The sequence below is a fragment of the Solanum stenotomum genome, chromosome 6 (genome assembly GCF_019186545.1).
Source record: "Solanum stenotomum isolate F172 chromosome 6, ASM1918654v1, whole genome shotgun sequence".
Taxonomy (NCBI): domain Eukaryota; kingdom Viridiplantae; phylum Streptophyta; class Magnoliopsida; order Solanales; family Solanaceae; genus Solanum; species Solanum stenotomum.
In genome coordinates this window covers 31,853,205-31,860,498 of record NC_064287.1, presented here as the reverse complement: position 1 = coordinate 31,860,498, position 7,294 = coordinate 31,853,205, and the positions used below count along the sequence as shown (strand labels likewise).

The following is a 7,294-nucleotide window of genomic DNA, read 5'->3' as shown; positions in this document are numbered from 1 at the left end:
ATTTCAATTTTTCACCCCCTACCCTCGACCCCCCTTCACCCACCCCTACCACGCCCCCCCACCCCCAAAAAATATTTAAGTTTGTTTTTAAAAAATATTTTCAATTTCAAAAATTATTTTCTACTCTAGTAAAAATAAAAGATATTTTTCATTCATAAATCAAACACTAAAATTTTTTTTGAAAAATATTTTCTAATGACCAACCAAACATGAGAAAATAAATAAAAAATCAACTTGTTTTCCAGAAAAACATTTTTCTTTCATACCAAACACACCGGTAATCTCAATTAATTTGAAGACTTTTTTTTTGACATCCTTTATTATTTTTTCTCAAGGGAGTTTGCATGTTAATATAAACTTATATACTACGGATTGTTTTCCCCTTTTTTGTTTTGTCTGGTAGTGTGAAGAGAGTGAAAATGTTACATGCCTTCTAAAGCAAGCAGACATTATTCTTCTTCAGAGTAGCTCTTGGAGAGTAGCATCATGACTCATTCCAACATGGAAGCTGATAAAATGTGAGATTTTATGTTGTTTGAAAATAAATTGATGACCTTGTGTTCCTCTAATGGGTATACATTTTTTTTTTTGATGTGGGCATGTTCTCACCTTCATTTGAGGTTTTTGCCATTGTCGAATCTAGTTCTGGTTCTTAGCCGTTACGGTCTCAATTTCTCTCTCTTCTGAATGGGTATTGTATTGTATTGTATTGATTTCTTTATTTGTGGGTTTACGTCTAACCCCAGTATTGTTCTAATGGAAAGGGACGAAATTCTCCGCATGTACAAACTAGTTTAAACAGAAAATGTAGTGCTTTTGCTACAGGGACGGCTTGATCTTGCCATATGCTCATGTTTTACTGTTTTTCTATTTTTCTTTCTTCGCTACTTTGAAACCTATAGAGTCTAAGTATGTAATATATTTCCTCCGTATTTTGCTAATAACAGGCTGGATGTATATATACACGATTATCTTAAGAAGAGAAAATATGTTGCTTCTGCTAGGACATTTCAAGCTGAAGCACAACTTCTCACCAATCGTGCTGGTAATACATCTACAAAAATGCCACTTTGGTCAATGCCTTTTCCAATTTTACTTTAATTGGTTCATAAAATAAACATTTGTTTTTCAGCTATAGATGCTCCAGGTGGTTTTCTTCTTGAATGGTGGTCAGTATTTTGGGATATTTTCATTGCTCGGTTCAAGACCCCTCTTTCAAGCACTACTGCATCTTACAATGTGGTATGATTTCAATGTGTTACAGACTGTTATTTTCTTAACTCTTATTTCTCCTAACCGACTTGTTTCACCTATTTATGTGTGTCCATTAGTTTCTGAATGAGGACGTCCAAGGAAAGTAGAAGCAAAGAAAATGGCGTATGTGAAGTTGGTGGAGAGTAAGGATGAGGAGGAAAAGGGGGCAAATATGGAATGGCATAAGATGACGAAGAAGAGGCTAAGTTAGCAGTTATGATGACAAAAACGACAAGTTTTGAATGTTTGTATGTAGAACTATAGGACAAAGGTGGGGATAAAAGCTAGATAGACGCGATAGAGAGGAGGGCCAGAGACCTGGACCAAGTGAAGTATATCTAGGATGAGGACGACAAAGTATTGGTGGAAGAGACACTCATTAGACAGAGATGACTGTCATATATCCATAGATTCTTGAACAAAAAGGGGGACAAAGAAATTGTGTTGGGAGATTTGGAGCACTCTGAGAGGCATCATGATTTTGGGTATTGTAGGTGTATAAAGGTTGACAAGCTTAAGCCATTTTTTAAAAATAAGGTTGAGAAGCTTAAGGGTGTGTTTCGAAGGATGCATAGGACCCCGATGGAATTTTGAAAGAGCACAGGCAAGGTAGGTATAGAATGGTCAACTAGGTTGGTTAATGTCATTTCTAAGATGAAAAAATGCTTGAAGAATAGAGGAAGAGTACAATGGTGCCGTTGTGCAAGAAGAAGGAGACATCTTGAATTGCAACAACTATAGGGTTATCAATCTGCTAAACCATACCATGAAAGTTTGGGGGAGAGTGAAAGAGATTCGGTGTGCCACGAGTGGCTTCTCGATGAAGTTGCGATTTCTCTTGTTGATACAGTTTCATTGTTTAGGCAGTTTTGTATTCTAATTATCCCGTCTTACCTGATGATTAGGACTTGCTTTCCCTATTTGAAAAAAAAGGAGATATGTGAGGAGGGGTGTGCCTGTTTTCGAGAATGCATTTAGATTCATGTCGGGGAGTTCAACTACAACAATCATCCATCTTGTTGGGAGGCTGATGGAACAATGTAGGGAGAGGAAGAGGGACTTAAACATGTGTTCGTCGACCTAGAAAAGGCATATGATAAAGTTTCGAGAGAAGTTCTATGGAGGTGCTTAGAGGCTAGAGGCATACATATGGCATACACAGGGCAATTAAGGACATGTATGATAGAGCCAAAATCCAAGTAACATTTCCTAGTTGTGATGGGGTTGCACTAAGGATCAACTCTTAGCCCAATTTTAATTACCTTAGTGATTTATGTATGGCGCAACAAATCCAAGGTGAGGTGCCATGGTGTATGTTATTTGCAGATGACATAGTTTTGATTAATGAGACTCGTGACTAAGTTAGTGTTAAACTGGAGGTATGGAGACAAATCCCAGAGTCGAAAGGGTTCATGTTGAGCCAGACCAAGACAAAATACTTGAAATGTAAGTTTAGTGACGTAACACATTAGACTGGCGTGGAAGTGGGGCTTGATACCTAGGCCATCATAAGAAAGGAAGTTTCTAGTATCTTGGGTCTATTATTCAAGATATAATGGGGAGATCAAAGATGAAAGGAAGTTTCAAGGGTCTTGGTTCTTTTATTCAAGATAAAATGGGGGGATCGAAGATGATGTTACACATTGTATTGATACAAGGGGGATGAAATGGAGGCTCGCATTTAGAGTTGCATGACAAGAAGGTGCCACCGATACTTAAAGAAATGTTCTACCTAGTGGTGGTTAGACCAACTACGTTGTATGAAGTAGAGTGTTGGCTAGTCAAGAGCTCTCACGTTCAGACGATGAAATTTGCGGAAATGAGGATGCTGAGTTGGATGTGTAGGCATACTAAGACAAATAAGATTATAAATGAAGATATCTGGTACAAGCTGAGAGGCATTAGTTGAGGAAAAAATACGGGAGGCAAGATTGAGATACTTTGGACATGTGAAAAAGAGATGCATGGATTTCCCAGTGTAGAGGTGTGAGGTTTTCAATGAATGTTTCAGTAGAGGTAAAGGTAGGCCGAAGAAGTATTGGGTAGAGGTGATTAGACAAGACATGATGTAGCTTCAGCTTACAGATGACATGACCTTAGATAGGAGATTATGGAGGACATGAATTAGGGTAGAAGGTTAGTAGATAGTTGAGTGTTGTCTCGCTTATCTTTCCATGCTAGTAGTTGTAGTATTACTCTTGCTTCTTCGATTTCTTTTACTATTTATTGTTCCTTGTACTTTAATTATCATATTATTTAGTTGTAGTTATTGTTCATTTTCAGTATGCTTTGTCATGCCTTGTTTAGTATTTTGCCTTGGTTTCTTTACTATTGTTAGTTTATTGAGCCGAAGGTCTATTAGAAACAACCTCTCTACCTCCCAGGTAGGGGTAAGGTCTGCCTACACACTATCCCAGACCTCACTTGTGGATTACACTGGATATGCTGTTGTTTGTTTGTTGTTTGCATTTGTCAGATGCCAGTTTCTTCAAAGTTTTAAAGTTAACCTACTTAGCTGATTTTGGGTTTGCAGGTTCAAATGATTAATACATTGGAACAGAAGGATGTCCAAGCTCAACAGCTTAATCAAATGCAACAGCTTATCCAACAAAAACAACTGCAAGGTTATGGTACTCAGCTTTTGAGGGGGACTACCAATAAGGCTATGACAAGACACAGTCTAGGGACAACAAATGCTTTAACCAAAAGGGTGTACGAAAGTAACCCTCAAGTTCAGAGAATTCCCATATCAGTGGCCAATAAGGTGTTCAAAACTAATTTTTTTAATAATTGCTGTACTAGTTCTCTCATTCCTGCCTTTATTTTTGAGCAGTCATATCTGAATCATTCTTTCGTCATTTTTATTTCTCTAGAAACCCACAAATCCAAGGAATAGTGATAATATTGGTCAGCATTTAGATGCAAATCACTGCTGCATATCAAAACCGGAAACCTTTAGAGACCAGCATTCGCGGTACATTTTTTGAGCAGAGTCTGATGGCGTTTTCATGGCAGGACTTCTCTTTACCTTCGTGTCATTGTTTGTTTTATTTCAGGCAAACGCAACACAGTTTACCTGGTGATAATTTGAGATTTTATCCTCCACTAGCTGATCAAGCTCATCAATTCCCAGTTACGCAAGTAACTACCTTCCTCCTTCCAAAAGACGAATATAAAAAGGAAAAGAGAAAGAGAAATATATAAGCCAAATACTAAGAAAGCTGAGAAAAACAAACATTTCAACTAAAAAAATGTGGGAAGGCAATTGATACCAACATTTCACTCTAACTGCTTAATTTTTCTGTTGTCTGAAGCTGGACCAGAGCTTAACAAATATGATGATTCCTGCTGTGAGTCACAAAGCTGCTGAGTCAGGTAATTCACTCACTGAAGTTTCTGGTATTAACACTGAACAGTTAGCAATTCAATGCCTTTATCGAAGTGATGAGCATTTGAACATATGATTTTCCTTTTTGAGGGCTTTTAATGAAAGCAAATTTACTTCAAACAACAATCAAACTTGTCAATACTGTACCTGGCCGGGCTAGATCATCCTTTTGAATGGGGATTGCCCATGATGCTGTAAGAATCTTTATTGAGTGCTCTAAACATTATGTAGACCACTGTACTACTGTAGAATGAAATTGTGAAGATCAATTGTAGCATGAAATTATGAAAGACTTACTATTTCTTCCGAAAAAGTTAATGGCATTTTTTCTTGAAAATTTGACTCCTGATTAACGTAAATAAAAATTGGTTGACCATGATGGTATTCATCCAACGTAAGTTAACTATTAACTGTTCATCCAGACAGTTTGAGTTTGTTCTACCATTGTTTTTACAGTTGTATGTTGTTTATCAGTCTAGCCCCCGTCCCCCCTCCTCCACCCCGTTTAATAGAGAAAATGGGAAAAAAGAAGAATGGCCTAGCTAATTCACATTCTTATTTGGTTCAGGATCAGATCATGGAGTGAACAGTTTGCTTTTAAAAGGATGGCCCTTGATGGTAAGGTCATAATGTGTACTTTCTCAAATATCCATCAAAATGTAATGGTAAAGAAGTCAAATATTCAGGCTTTAAGACAACCGAAACTCCATTCAGAAGATCAAAATGAACTGTTTATTTTTTCTTTATTTTTGGTGTAAATACTAAATAGTGCTTTGTTAATGATGGCTAAGCAGTGATATATCTTATAGAATCTCTTCTAGAATAGGAATGGGTGTTTTTTTGGTATATTGTAAATACTTTTGACAGTACTTTCTTGGTGCTATATTAGTAATATACTTTACCATTTCTCAAAAGAAGTCCAACTCTCAACTTCTGTGGTATAGGAAAGTAACAAAGATATGATTGAATCTATCAGTAGAGTGAAATTAGAATATTCTCTTTTACTTATAAAAAGATGCATACTCTTTTAGAAATTTACTCCCTGATTGGGTAACATAAGAGAAGATTTGTGCTAGTAGTGAAAACTGCAATTTTGGTCATAGATATTCAAAGCCTATGATATTTCTAAAAGGTTTGAGATGATTCTGCAATATAATTTTGAACATGAACAATATGCTCTTTATATAGAGTTGATACAGAACTGAAATACATAAAACTTGGAACAAACTAATGTGATAAGATTCTGTGCAAGTTGCAACAGAAAACTAGAATATAGGAAACTACCGAATGTCCTAAATAAATCAAGCGACTGACTAGATAATATTGTATCTGCAAAAAGCTAGAAAATAGGAAACTAATAACAAACTTCTAAACTGAAGTATAACAAATATTACTCATTAATATGCTCCTGCAAGTTGAGGGTGACCGGAATGAGCCTCAACTTGTGAAAATGGCGCAGAAAAGCTATAAGCAAAAGAGGCTTGGTGAGGTCGTCAACAACTTGATCAGTAGAGTGAAGGTGACGAACCTCAAGTCCTTTCTGTTGAACTTGCTGACAAACAAAATGGAAATCAGTAGCTACATGCTTCATCCTACTGTAAAAAATTGGATTAGAACAAATGTAGGTTGTGATAACGCTGTCACAGAGGACTACTGGTGGAGAAGACAGTGAAAAGTGAAGCTCATTTTGCAAATTCGTGAGCCAATTGACTTCATAAACAGAAGCAGCAATTGATCGATACTTAGCTTCCGTGAATGAGGGTTAGACAGACTTTTGCTTTTTGGAGGTCCAAGAGTTTGGTAATTTCCGAAGGTTGACTACACAAACGCCGATGCCACAGATCTAAACATACTTGATTGTCTGCCGGCCATTCGTAAAGCATCCTCACGCCACCGTTGAACTAGTGGCTCCTATACTGAGATCTTCACATGATAATAGAATGAAAGAATTCAATGCTCAGTTGCTCAGACTCTTCACTTTTGGTGCCACACCCGTGTCGACATGACATGGGTGTGGGTGTGGATGTGGGATCCGTGTACGATTTGGTCTATTGATTTTGAGTACTTTGACCAAAATCGATGGGGAAAGTCTAGACAGTTTTAATGATTTATGTAATCAATACAAAAGCTAAGGTGAAATTGAAGAAAATAGAATACCATTTATATAGAAATTTCTATGTCACTCCTTTTCCTTTAATCTCCATCCAAGATTTTCCTCAAGTTCTCCATATAGTATCTCATAATTTAGGTTTTATAACTCTAATTTTAGATATTTTAATTATTTTTAGATGAATCCCTGCACCCGTATCCATACATGGATCCATATCCCTGAATCTTAAAGATTAGATCATGAAGGATCCGACCTCTAGATCTGCACCCGTATTGGACATCCGCACCCGAGTCCGAGCAACTTAGATTCAATGGATGTTTTATTGTTACGATAAAAATTGAGAAATTGTTTGCAATGGAATATTGGATGATTAAAAGTGAGAATTACATGCAGATAAATCCGGGTTACCGGTGTGAGATATCGGTATGGTGTTACCATTTCCCATTGTGATTTCTTCTGGACCATTCTAGTCTCTAATGGTGGTTGTGAGACTTTGGGCATGTGTGTAGCCCCTCTATAGACTATCGGGGGGGGGGGGGGGG

General features: G+C 37.1%; 1 pseudogene; it reads left to right on the top strand.

Annotated features, from left to right (window-relative positions):
* The first annotated feature begins 396 nt into the window (after positions 1–396).
* LOC125868104 (transcriptional corepressor LEUNIG-like) overlaps positions 397–7,294 on the top strand; it is a 16,686-nt pseudogene continuing 9,788 nt past the window's right edge.